The sequence below is a fragment of the Sorex fumeus genome, unplaced genomic scaffold, assembly GCF_029834395.1.
Source record: "Sorex fumeus unplaced genomic scaffold, SorFum_2.1 ptg000094l, whole genome shotgun sequence".
Classification (NCBI taxonomy): domain Eukaryota; kingdom Metazoa; phylum Chordata; class Mammalia; order Eulipotyphla; family Soricidae; genus Sorex; species Sorex fumeus.
Genome location: NW_026606151.1, coordinates 14,670,375 through 14,684,951, shown reverse-complemented (window position 1 = coordinate 14,684,951; position 14,577 = coordinate 14,670,375). Strand labels below are relative to the sequence as shown.

At 38.6% G+C, this 14,577-nt stretch overlaps 1 pseudogene; it reads left to right on the top strand.

The window, feature by feature from the left end:
• Window positions 1-976: 976 nt before the first annotated feature.
• Window positions 977-1,062, top strand: LOC130040513 (uncharacterized; annotated as a pseudogene).
• Window positions 1,063-14,577: the final 13,515 nt, after the last annotated feature.

The following is a 14,577-nucleotide window of genomic DNA, read 5'->3' as shown; positions in this document are numbered from 1 at the left end:
TCTCAATAACCACTACCTCTAGTTCATTTCCTGGAGGTTGTGACTACTGAACCCACTCATAATAAAGTCTACTTCTAAGATGCCCCTCTCTAGTCATCTCCCTTTTAGGTAGGATATTGCTTTTCTGGAAAACAATGCAGCTGAAGCGACCTAACAGTTCCTACATTTGGACATCATTAAAACAATATATCATTATAACAAAGCATCAATATATATCATTATAGCAATTATTTAGGACTGGCAGTAGAACAAGCCTCACATCTATTCTGAAACCTCAAGAGCATCATTTTAATCCCTGAGTCTAAAATAAGCCTGGATAGATATCCCCACCAGATACATAAGGAAAACTTTCATATGAAAGACAGAAACTGAAATAAACACAAAAGAGGTATGCTTCAAATCAACACAGTACTGAGAGAAAACTTTCAAAAGGAGTATTATTAATATCTCCAGTGAAGAAAGAGAATAAATCATATTCATTAAAAAAGAATTCAATGTTATAAAAGATGAGTCAGAAATAGAACTCTCATAAATTAAAAGGGGTTGGGGGAAAAAATCCAATAGGAGGCCCAAAATATAAAGCTGAGAATATTAAAACCAGGAAATGGGACAAAGTGTTTTGATTTCTCTCTACTTGATCAACCCTGTCCTGGAAATTTAGGAATTTAGGACCTACTTTCAAGAAATATTTGCCAGCCATAATTCAACAATGATCCACCTATACAAAGATCTTGAAATATTGAGGAGAGGATGAGGAGTTACATAGTGACTGGTCAGTTATCTGTCAGTTGCAGTCTCAGTATCCCCAGACATCTTCTTGGGAATCATCTACTTTATACTGAAGTTTGCTGGAATTCCTTGCACTCCTAGCTTACATGAAATCTAATGAGGGCCTTCAATTGTTCTCAGTTCTCTATTCCCTTCCAAAGGTTTGCAATCATTTAATCCTATATTAAATTTACTCTCTGCAAATAATATCGCTTCTCGGCCTTTTGGCTAAGATCAAGTGTAGTATATAATATCTTGAGTTTCCAAAATAAAATCTTATATATTACAAAATTAGGAATGAGGACTGGTGTGTGTGGGGGGAGGAAGGGAATATATGTTCGTATGTATGTGTGTGTAATTGGAGGTAACCTGGGTGCTTTTCACTAGAAAAATTTGTAAACGAAACATTGTGCATAAAAATAAATGAGCATAGTTACTCTAACAGTTGGTATGAATCTATTATAAGCACAAATGTACACAGATGAGACAACTTGAATATATCAGGAAGACATGGTGTTCATTGGAAATCAGATAAAATGACATTTAGTACACAGCAGGGCTGGAGCGATAGCACGGCGGGTAGGGCATTTGTCTTGCATGTGGCCCACACAGCCAACCCAAGTTCGATTCCTCTGCCCCTCTCGGAGAGCCCAGCAAGCTACCAAGAGTACCTCACCCTCAAAGCAAAGCCTGGCAAGCTCCCCATGACTTATTCGATATGCCAAACACAGTTAACAATAAGTCTCACAATGGAGACGTTACTGGGCCTGCTCGAGCAAATCAATGAACAATGGGAGGACGGTGACAGTGACAGTACACACTATTATTAAAAACACATAGATGGGTAAAAGACTACCTCACAATTTGCTTGGGTGGTAGTGTATATATTGGAACATGTAGAAAAATGGATAAAGGAGATTGCAATTAGGATTAAACTAGCATTTTAATAGGAGAAAACAGTACTGTCATTGAGCAGATTGATAATGATAATGAAAATGTTTGAAGAGTAAGATACACACATAGACATATACACACACATGCACACATTGTTTAATGGATGAATGGGTTGAGTCCCAGCAGAACTCTGTTTAGGAATACTATTTGAGAGATTAGATTAGCTCTGAATGAGGAGACTCAATCCATGACCATTCAAGGGAAGACATCCATAGAAAGACACACACACATTTACATCCACATAAACAGATACTTTAGGTTCTGGGTTTCTGGATTTCTGCCAGAAATGAGTCAATACTGATCCAATTAGTTACTTCTAATACTTTCCTGGAAGAATATTCCTTAAAATTCAATAATCAAGAGTTGTTTTCTACATATAGACATGACACGCAGGATACATACACAAATGTACATGTATACAGATATATCTTATGCACTTCATGCAGAGACCACTGTTCTTATAAACAGCTTTATTACTTAATTGATAATGAGGTCCAGCTTGCCTGTGTGTGGCATTAAGCTAAATTGGTATAGAACGGCACCAGGTGCATTCAATTAAAAAAAGCTTTAAAGAGAGGTATCATGTTCTACCATTTGATTGCATATTGAAAATATATTTAACAGGTTTATTCCAATGTCAGGGCTGCAATAAATAGAAGTCAAGCTGACTGAAAACAGGCTTGTCTGTAGGTTAATCTTCCTGTCTCCTGATTTCCATCCCCTTCTTTGAAACTATTTAGTCATCCATCTGGAGACCTTGCCAAAGTCTGTAGCTGAAGCCTGAGTTTGCTCTCCTCTGTGCATCTGAAGAGCTAAATTTTGGCTCCCCTTGGAATTTCACTAGTCTGACTCAGTCTACACATCAAAATTAACAAGGTACAGGGTCAATTACGTCCATTCTTTCTGGAGAAAAATGGCTGGCTAGCTGGACTGAGGTAGGGTGTGAATCAGAGAAATGTACACGAGGATAATTAAATAAACTGTGACACTACAGTTGCAAATGACCTGCCTTTTGTTACGCTTCACTAACTGCTTCTTGGCATGTGTGATGAACCCCTAGGAGGTATCCTGACTAGCAGGCATCAGAGCTATATTAGAGCATTATGCAGTGCAATTATTTTTAGACGTTTCTGAGGATATGAAAACTTTATGAAGTAGCTGAAAGCTGAAAACTCAGGCACAGAGGGAAATAAGATACACTTAGCTTTAGATACTGGATTCTGTGGGGAAATGAGTCAATACTGATCCAATTAGTTGTTGCTAATACTTTCCTGGAAGAATATTCCTTTAAATTCAATAACCAAGTAGTTGTAGTCTTAATATTTCTTTGGGGATATAGACAGTTACATGAACACATTTATACCTCTTGCATCAGCTTTTCCACAATTGCATGACTCCTAGGACAAGTTTACATGAAGCTGCTAGAACTCCCATAAAATTGTTTTGTCTCAGTATTTCCATTTGATTGTATTCTCTGAGCTCTACAACTTAATGCTTTGTAGCCTCAAAAACCACAAATGGAAGTTACATAAGTGGCTTCTTCAAGACATATAACAGAGTGTGTCTGAACATCTAAAATAAGTTCCTTTTACTTTCAAATCTTGAAGAAAATCCTCAACTCCTACCACATCCAAAATCTCCTCTGATTGTTTTTGTATAAATGAGTACAATTGTTTTGTCTTTATTTCAATATAATTGACTTTGTAGTCACTAGCTTAGAGTCTTTTCAATTAACTGGCAAACTGCTAAGGGCATATGTGGTATTTTAGAACTTCCTGATAACCAAGATGTTGTAAATTCATACTTAGAGATTTTTCCTTTGTGAAGAGAAATCACATGAGAAACAGCAGATAAGATAATAAGATATTAAAGACACAACTTAAGTAATTGGAATACTTAATATGTTGATAGAGCAGAAGTGGGATAAAATCCAAAACGTTAACATAAACCAACATCTGTTGGGATCTATTGGGATCAGAGATAGAAAGAAAGCAGGTGATCAAGTATTCTGTGGGATTATGAAGGGAATAGGGTTGCTCAAATGTAGGGTGATTTACTGATGAGTCAGAGTGAACTTCCAGACACTAAAAAGTTAGCTGCAAAACACTTAAAATTTGTCTTTTTTTTTTTTTTGCTTTTGGGCCACACCCAGCAATGCTCAGGGGTCACTACTGACTCTGCACTCAGGAATTACTCATGGCGGTGCTTGGGGGACCATATGGGAAGCTGGGTATCAAACCTGGGTCGGCCGCGTGCAAGGCAAACTCCCTACCCACTGTGCTATCGCTCTGGCCCCAAAAGTTCAAATTTGATCCCGAGTTATAGGACAGTGGGTAGAGCATTTGCCTTGTGTGCGGCCTACCTGGGTTCAATCCCCAGCATCCCATATGGTCCCCCAAGCACCGCCAGGAGTAATTCCTGAGTGTAGAGCCAGGAGTAACCACTGAGCTTCGCTGGATGTGACCCAAAAAGAAAAAAAAAGTTCAAATTTGCCAATTTTTAGTGGGATCTGATCTTTATAATCATGTTGCCTCCTCTAAAGGCACTAAGAACCAGATAGCCTTGTAGCCAGGCAACCTTGGGCCAAGCCACTACTTGGCAGCAGGAAATGAACTCATGAGAGATTAAATGAAAACAAGTGAAAATATCAATAGTGGTTTTTAAATAGTATGTTTAAAATCTCTCAAGGGATTGAGAAATGAATAACTCCATGAAAGGAATGAGAATTAAGAAACCCAAATAGATATAAATGAAATAATGAAAGATAAATATAAAAAATAACAAACAACTTAGAGAAATTTTTCAAATGAAAATGATCAGCATTGAAGTGATAATTGGAATAATCTTTAAATTAATCACAAAGATTACATGAAGGGGGGACAGCTCTGAAAAATACTATAGAATGTGGCATCACAGATAGAGATTGAAAACATGTATGAGTTAGGGCTACAGTGAGATTACTTAACTTATTTATGTAAGTGTTCTAGAAGAGAACTAAGAGAAATTGTGAAAGGTTACATTCAATACCATAAAGATATGTGTCTGAGGAAAACTGTGGTACATGAGGAAAACATAAATCTCTTTATAATTGGAAAAGAGAAGACAGATGACAAAAAACTAAAAACCATACATCTTATTATAGATCTTTTGGCCACAATAAAATATGTTAATAGAACATAAATAATACCTTAATATGTCTGCAGCAAAAAAAATTTTTTTTCTTTTTGGGTCACTCCTGGACTGGAGTGATAGCACAGCAATAGGACATTTGCCTTGCGCTTAACTAGCCCAGATGAGCCGGGTTCGATTCCTCCACCCCTCTCAGAGAGCCCAGCAAGCTACCGAGAGTATCTCGGCGGCACGGCAAGGTCTGACAAGCTCCCCGTGACGTATTCAATATGCCAAACACAGTAACAACAAGTCTCAAAATGGAAACGTTACTAGGCCCGCTAGAGGAAATTGATGAACAATGGGAGGACAGTGTTTGTTTGTTTGTGTCACACCAAGTCGACAATGCACAGGGATAACTCCTGGCTCTGCTCTCAGAAATTGCTTCTGGCAGTACTCAGAGAACCCTATAGGATGCCAGAGATCAAACCTGAGTCTGCTGCATGCCAGGTGAACACCCTACCTGCTGTACTATTTCTCGGATCCAGAAGCACAAATTTTTTTTTTTTTTTTTGCTTTTTGGGTCACACCTGGCGATGCACATGGGTTACTCCTGGCTCTGCACTCAGGAGTTACTCCTGGCGGTGCTCAGGGGACCATATGGGATGCTGGGAATCGAACCCGGGTCAGCCGCACGCAAGGCAAACACCCTACCCGCTGTGCTATCTCTCCAGCCCCGAGAAGCACAAAACTTTAAATATACATTATATCCAGCTAATAATCTATTCATTTGTGTGGTTGTACTAAATATACTTCATGTATATAAAGTTGAAAGCATTATCCCCTCACTATAGCGATTACACAGTAACACACTTCCTTCAAAGAAAGCAAGGGACAGAATTGTTAAGAAATCAATGATGAACAAATTGAAGTGAATAAATTCAACAAACTATATAATATTGAGAAATTTTAAAAGAAACAATAAAATTGATCAGGAATAAAAACTAATTTAAAGGACAAAATTAGAAAAATTCAGAGAAATCACAAAACTGTATTATACCTAGATTAAGCAAAAATTGAGTAAGTATCTAGAGGTCTTGAGCAAAACAACTTAAAAGTTTTCTCATGTATACTGGTAGTGCATATGTAAAGATTGTGCTTAACTGGAACAGATTCGATAGCACATTTTAAACAATATTCTAAAATGATAGCAACTAATTGATATTACACACATTACCAGGTGTAATTATTGGCTAAAATAGTCTACAGGCAAAGTTGTTATCTTAAAAATATGAACTATACTCATATAGTTGCTATATGGCATTTTAAAAGAAATATTATGGGGTCTTTTCTGGAAGAGGCCTTTTCTAGAGTTCCAGATTTGGTGTCCCTTTTCCTTGAACACCAAATGGTGTTTTTTTTTTAACTTTGTTTTAAATGAGTCCAGTTGTGCAGTTGAAGTAGATATAAGATCTACCTAGGATATGGAGGTAGATCTTATATCTCAAACCTACAGGAAGGTTTTCCAATTTCTTTTTTGTTTTTCTTTTGCTTTTTGTGTCACACCAGAGATGCACAGGGGTTACTCCTGGCTTTGGCTCCCATGAAAATGGGAGAGATTCCTTGTGTGTCCTGACTGGTTTGGATGAAGCTGAACATCTTTTCCTTTAAGCTGTCTTCAGTAAATAATTTCCTAAGTTTCAACTTATCTAAGGGTCAGTTTTTCTTTTCTCACAGAAACCTGGCTGGTCTTTGACATGCAGATCATAGGCACTAGCCCAGCCTGATTTTTTACATGCAGATTTCAGGTGCTAGCCCAGCCTAGACTTTGGGATGCAAACCCAGATGCTTGTAGTCCAGGAAAAGTTTCAGTTTTGATTGGTTTTGTATCTCTTTTCTTAGGCCTAAATGCACTGACCTGCAGACTCAAGGAAACAGTAGTGCCTGCTTCAATGTTCTTTCTGTAACTTCTTTTGATGATGTCACTGTATTGTGAACATTAGACATAAGATGATTAATAAAAGGAGACATCAGGACGCTCTGCTTTTGTCACAGGATCAGAGCGAGTCCAGTGATCCTCCATGAACATAATTTCTTTCGTGTTTCTTGTCTCAGTGCCTCCAACTGAATGAATATGCACACAACAGGTACCTCTGAAGGTTAAAAAAAAGCACAAAAGGGACAATCAGAAGAGATTAAAAAGTTTAAATTTGAACTTTTAAAACATTCATTCATTGCACAGTCAAGTTCCAAAGACCCATCCCTGGGAATCTACCGCTGTGATCGCGGCCAAGAGGAATCAGAAGCCAGAAGTTCGTCTCCAAGAGACATCAGGGATGCCCAGGAAGCAAGGAAAGCCCAGGAAATCCCCCAAGAGACAGCAATGGCTACTGCCAAGATTCCTACAAAAGAAGAAAAAAAGATTATGAAGCCTCTGAAGGTCTCAGCTCTGCAGACTGTGGGAAATGCCAAGTCGCTAAGTGTGTATTGCAAATAAAGAGCTACACAATGGAATTCTATGCAGTTCTAAGAATAACAAAATCATGCAATTTGAAGCAACATGAGTGATAGAAGGAGATCTTGCTGAGTGAAGTTAGTGAGAAGGAAAGGGATAGCTACAGAATGAGCCCTCTCATATGTGGTACGTAGAGAAAGAGGTGGGTATGATGTCAGTGGGCCCCACGGGTGACTTATGTGAAGTGGGGAGGAGAAAGACGGTCACTTTCTCCCCACTCGCCCCTGCCACCCGGGACCCAGGGTTACTGGGTTCTTGTCTCGCCTCGCAGAAAGGAATTTCAGGAGTAGACAAGCAGTGAGGTAAAAAAATTTTATTTGGAGGATTTTTAGGTGCGGAGGGGCTGAGAGAGAGAGAGAGAGAGAGAGAGAGAGAGAGAGAGAGAGAGAGAGAGAGAGAGAGAGAGAGTAAAGTTAGACACGAAAGCATAAAAGTACACATTCAAGAGGGGAGATGGGGGCGACACATATGCTCAGGCACCACATGTGCTCAGCCACGTGGACATAAGCACACATGGGCTCAGGCAGCATATGCGCGCCCTTCCTTTGTTCCAGGTGGCTTTATAGGGTTTCTCCAGCCTGCCCCCACGTGGGACTTCTTCCCAGGTAAAAGCTAAGGAGGTTACCAGGGAGGTCCAAAAAGAGGAATTTCATGGGGAGGCCTATATCCTCAGGGTCTGTGGATGGTCTTGGATGGTCTTATCAGGCCTTTGTTTTCTGTATCCACAAGGTGGGTCATTCCTAGAATTCTTTTTCCATGAAACTTTGTTTCATTGCAAAGTGCCTTTCCCTATCTATCTGCCTACATCAGGTACACTGGTATTGGTTACATTATTGGAATCGTGTGCACAGGAAGTCACTATTAATAGTATTTATACACCACAGAATCTCCATTAAAAATCTTTTCAAAAGTTACATTCTATTTTAGCTTTCAATGTTTGTTATTTTCATTATTTGCCTGAGATTGCATGAAAGTACAATAAAGCAAACAGAAGAAAAAAATTAAGGAAATGTATAAAAACCATGCATATATTTTTCACCTTTTTAATCTTATTTTAAATCTATGGGAAGGATGGTGACTTTATTGGCCTCCTTGCAACAGTGGGAAAGAATAGGGGGAGGAGAGAAGGCAGGGAGGATGGAATGGGGACAACTGTCAGGAAGAGAAATGAGGCCAGGGGCCCAGGCCCATCTTTCATATTATAAAAAAGATACACATTTCCATTTTTCTCCCAGTTATTTTAAAACCATAAAGCAGCTAAAATTTGTAGACAAAATAGCTCAATTAACCATTTTCAATTATAACTCACTAAAATATTCAATTGTTCAATTGAGTATTTAAACATTTGTTTTCATCCATTCAATGAAAACCATCGAGTTTGCTATTTCTAAAAGCGAAAAAAGCTTGGTAAGCCAAATGAAGCCAGGGAGCAACTGGTGTCAGAATAAAAGTCCTTTGAAACAAACAAAAACTCTCCATCACACAGTTTGAGTGTGCAGTCAGATATTTTCTACAATAATTAAAAAAAAAGCGTGGGCCATTTAAAAATTAAATATACATTTTATCTATAATATTTACAATGGAGAGATATGTCTATACAGCGTCACTAAATGGACAGTAAACAGCATTTTGTCTATAAAATATTCGCCCATCATGATTTTTAATATAAGGTGTGTTCTACTTTGATACTTTCATTGTTCGAAACAAGGGTTCACTCATATACAAAATTTGAAGGTAAAATTTGTACCAACAATTTTCTCTTCTGCAGTTCCATTATTAAAAGCAGATGCATCCTTTTCTACAAGGGCCCACTCTCGACAATTCTTGAGGACCACAGGATGCTTGGACAGCACATAGTGCCTGAGATAGAACTCAGGGCCTTCCATACATGAGCTACACATGTGCTTTATTGCTTGAGCTAAATGTAGGACTCAAGTAGATACAATTTTTATTATTTTATTTTATTTTGGGCTAAAGCGATAGCACAGCGGTAGGGCGTTTGCCTTGCACGCAGCCAACATGGCTGACCCGAGTTGATTCCTCCGCCCCTCTCGGAGAGCCCGGCAAGCTACCAAGAGCATCTTGCCCGCATGGCAGAGCCTGGCAAGCTCCCCGTGACATATTCGATATGCCAAACACAGTAACAACAAAGGCTCCAATGGAGACGTTAGTGGGCCCGCTCAAGCAAATTTTACTTTGGTTATGGAATTCGAATTATATTCCATCGCTGGAATATAATTCCAGCTGGAGCGATATAATTCCAGCTGGAGCCCGGCAAGCTACCGAGAGTATCTCGCCCACACGGCAGAGCCTGGCAAGCTCCCCGTGACGTATTCGATATGCCAAACACAGTAACAACAAAGTCTCCAATGGAGACGTTACTGGGCCCGCTCAAGCAAATCGATGAACAACGGGAGGGCCTTTTATGGAATTCAAACCCAGGGCTTGACACATGCAAGCATTAGCTCTATCACTGAGCTGAATTCCTAGTCCTGACTCTCTTTAGTGTAACATTAAAGTAAGGTTGCATAAAACTGAAATTAAAAGACCTCAGGAACAAAGCTACTCTCGAAACCAAACAGCAGTCTCCATTGGTTTTGTAATCCTTGCAGTGACTAACCTACCAGGGCATAGCTGCTTCCTTCTCTCAACTAACTTCTATGGTGTGTTACAGTTTGTTTTTTCTCCATAACAGAGCTCACTATAATAGAAAGACATGCCAAAGAAAAAAAATGTCATTAATGTATTTTAATAATTGAGAAAATAGATTTCAAATGCTAGATAAGTGTGAAATAATTCCACAATGGATGTAAATAGAAAATGGTTAGCTCTATTATAATTTTATTATAAGCATATTGTTATGATACTTTGACAAACAGGAATAGTGTCTGAGCTTTTGTTATGTCTGATTCTTAAAAATACTATAAGACATATTGCAAACACTTTAATTCCTCTAATTTTACAAATATCAAAATACTGTATTTTAAGAAGAAAACATGTTCAAAGTATAAAGAGGAAGGTGGTGAGAACACGTGTTTGAAGAGTCATTGTTTTACACTGGACATTTTACTGAGGCAGTTAAAAATGAGTTTTCATTGCCAATTCCATTTAAGAAATCCAGTGCACTATCCATTGTGTGATGGAGCCACAACGTTCATTTTAAAGATGAAAAAACTCTGAAAAAGAAAGAGGCATTGTTTGCTAAGGGTTTCACTGAGCAGAAATGCTATGTGGGCAAGTTGCATTGAACTTCTATCACTGTGATTCTCTTTTACACCATCTCTCGTGCATGCTTTATGGTTTTTGAATGCATATAAAAGACTCTTAACTCCCTCGAGGACTTAGATGTAAAATTCTTAAATTTTGCAAATAACCTAAAACTCCCCTAGTATAGAAAAATTAAGTAATCTGTTAGGAAGATCAGTACCTATATTTTATTTTTAATTATTTGCAATTTATTTTTTTGAGGCAATATTGATTTATATGGTGGTAGATGTTCCGAGATTTCAGTGTACAATGTTAGGTACAAGAGAACATCTGCCACCAACATATCCATAATATTCCCATAATATTCCATCACCTCCCAGTAAACTGTCTCTCCCTTTAGAGGCCATTTCTTTCCACTACCTCCCGCCCAGTTCTGGTGATCTCAGTTCTTCGGTAAGAGCTCAGAGATTTATTTTCTTTGGGCAATGTCTTATTCCTGGCTTTGTTTTTTATATACTACTTATGAGGGAGATTATTTGGTAATTTTCTTCCTGACCATTTTGCTTGGTATGAGCCCTTCCAATTGTAAAAGACAAGACATCCTCTGCCTGAGAGTTGAATAGTACTCATTGTGTATGTATACATGTCTTTATTTATTCAGCTCTTACTGGTTGTTTCCAAGTCTTGAGTACAGTAAATAGTGCTACAATGAAAACTGTTTCAAAGGGTTGTTCTTAGGATAGGCACCTAGGAGGAGAACAGTTGGATCATATGGTAGATGCTGTAGTTTTATTTATTTTTTTTTTAGAAATCACCCACTGTTTTGGGTGATTGGGCTGATTTACAGTCCCACCATCAGTGAATGAAGGGTTCCTTTTTTTTTATATCCATGACTGCACTTGGTTCTGGTTTATTTTTATATACCATTTTTAAATATGTGAGATGATCTCTCACTGTCTTTCTGCAATTCCCTGATTATAAATGATAACGAGCATTTCTTTTCATATGCCTGTTGGACACCTATATTTCTCTTTGTATGAAGTGACTGTTCATTTCTTTTTTCTAAATGGAGTTTTGAGTCTTTTGTGTCTTGGATATTAGTTCTGTGTCAGATATATGGTGTATGAATAATTTCTCACAGAGTGTCTTTTTGAGTGTCTTTTACTGTGCAATAAGCTTTTTGATTTGATGCAATATAAATACTTACAATGGAGAGAAAACTACTTTAGTGATAGAAAAGATTAACTCAATGAAAACAATTATAAATCAAATTTAAATGAGAAATTTAATTTTGTAATAATAAAATAGAAAATATTTACTAAACAAAATTATTTTTCATTTTCAAATGCTATTTTCATAAGCACAGCGGTAGGGCGTTTGCCTTGCACGCAGCCAACATGGCCGACCCGAGTTCGATTCCTCCTCCCCTCTCAGAGAGCCCGGCAAGCTACCGAGAGTATCTCGCCCACACGGCAGAGCCTGGCAAGCTCCCCGTGACGTATTCGATATGCCAGACACAGTAACAACAAAGTCTCCAATGGAGACGTTACTGGGCCCGCTCGAGCAAATCGATGATCAACGGGAGGGCCTTTACTTACTTTATTTACTTACTTATTTTCATAAGTGAAAAATTAGACATCTTTGTTTCAAATTGTCCTCATTTTTATTATATGGATATTTTTAATAATATATTAACAACAATTATAAAAATTAAAATCGATTAATTAATTAATTAAAGCCAAAGCTATCTGAAATTCCAATGTATTGTGGCCATTATTTTGAAAGTTAGAAAACAATTGGAAAGAAGGATGAGAGAGAACTGAGATATAGGCTGATGTTTTAGCATCAAAAACCTAAGGATTGTCTCTTTAATAATTTGGTTATTTTAACAATTTGTATTGCACCTAATACAATGGCAAAAAGTGAAAAATTGAATGTGTGAAGCCAAGTTCCATATTTGATTATAGATAAAACATCATTGATTCGTAGTTGCTCAAAAGTGTATTTTTACTGCATAAAGAAAGAAATTAAAAAAAGATTATATTAAATTAAAAGGACACAGGCGAGATGTTGAGCAAAATTTAGAACAGAAACAATTCATGGTTAAAAAGAAAATAATAAAAAAATATCTATCACATAATGCAAAAATTGAAAAGAAAGATTTTCACTTTAACAAAATAGATCTAGCACTGATTATTTTAGTAGTAACTGAACAGCTTTTTTTTTTTGGTGGGGGGCACATCTGATTGGGCTCAAGATTTATTTTTGGCTCTGAGTTTAGGGAATTTGACAGGCTTGGGAGAATCTATGTGGGGTGCAGAGATCAAAAATGGTTGGCTGTATACAAGGCAAGTGCCTTACCATCTCTCTCTCCTGACTATCTCTCCTGACTATCTCTCCTGCCTCAATAACAGACAATTCATTGATATCAGGAAATATACTTGGTAGATATTGTTCTGTATATTTAAGCAAACTTTTTCTCAAATGGGGGCTAAAGTTTTCTGCATTTTAAACTTAAGAAACTAGATGCTACTTTGGCTAAAAAAATTTCCCTGCACTATATATTTTACCCTGTCTTCACTCAACTGCATATTGAAATATTTTCCAAGTCACTGAATTTTATTTTCAAAGCCTTGGGGACACAGAGTATGACCAAGCAATTATATAACTGTTGTGTAAACAGACCATGCTTTATATACATCTAATTTCTAGTTATTGGAATCTCATGTGCATTGATAAGTTATTTGTTTATACTCTGCTAATTAGCTATGCATATATTTTCACGTGACCAAGTTTGAATAAACATGATACAAAGTCGGAAAGAGGCAGCTGGAAGGTGGTGCCGAAATGAGACTATGGGTAGACCCTCTGTCCACAGGCTCCTGTGATCTTGGCAAAAATTGACACCAAAACTTGGATCAGAGTCTTGCTCAAGGCACCGTTTAACTGGAAACATGGGAGATCTCATCCAGGGTTGTGTGGGGAACCCCTTTGCCAGGAAAGCATCACCAGGATCAAGCAATAATAAACTGAAATCTGGACCTGAATGTGCAGTGTGGAGCCCAGAACTGGGGAGAAAGCTGCAGTGCAGAGCCCTTACAAGGTACCCAACCTGCCCTCAGATTGTGTTCTATTCCGGGACTGTGCCTCCTGCAATCCTCTCGTCACAACACCAGAACAGGGGACAAGAAATGGTCAGCATCTTTTCATTCCCTCCTCTGTTCCCTCTTTATTCTCCTTCTCCCAACCCCAAACCTTGCCCTTTTCTTTCCTTTATTGTTGTTAGTGGTTGTGGTGGTTGGGTGCATACCTGAGATGCACAGGGGCTATTTCTTGTTCTGTGCTCAAGAATGACCCCTGACAGTGTTCAGTGGGTGAAGTGCAGTTCATTGAATCAGGGTCAACTGAATGCAAGGCAAGCAACTTAACCACGGTACTATCTCTGGACCCCACACATCTCTTTTAGGTTCTGAAGGCAGATTCCCGAGACCCCAAGCAAATAGCAGAGCCAACTGGCAATGGAGTGGCCTTTGCTTCGCCAATCTGCCAGATGCATGGCGGAACAGATTGCTAGTATGCAGATCACATCATCTGAAACCTGGCCGGCCTTGCAAGCTCTGCTACCATTCAACCCCTGAGGACAGGCTCTTGTGGCCGGGTGCTGGGTGGTATGCCACCCAGCAGTGCTCAGGGTTTATTCCTCATGGTCCTCTGGGTACCGTATATAGTGCCAGGGATTTAATCTGCTATGGCCACATGCAAGGCAAGTGCCTAACCTCAGAACTATCTCTTTAGTCCAGGCAAAGGCTCTCTGACTGTGGATCCTATTGGGTGGACCACATATTGTGTAGCCATACCCAACCCCTGTATGACTACATCAGGACAGTCACAGAACTGCCAGGCATGAGTGACTTTGACTATCACCTGACCACTCAGAGCTCGGTTTGATATTGGTGCTCAGATACCTTGGGGAACGCTCCATCTTGAAACTCAGGTTGTCCTCCAAACGGAAGGAATTCAGTGTA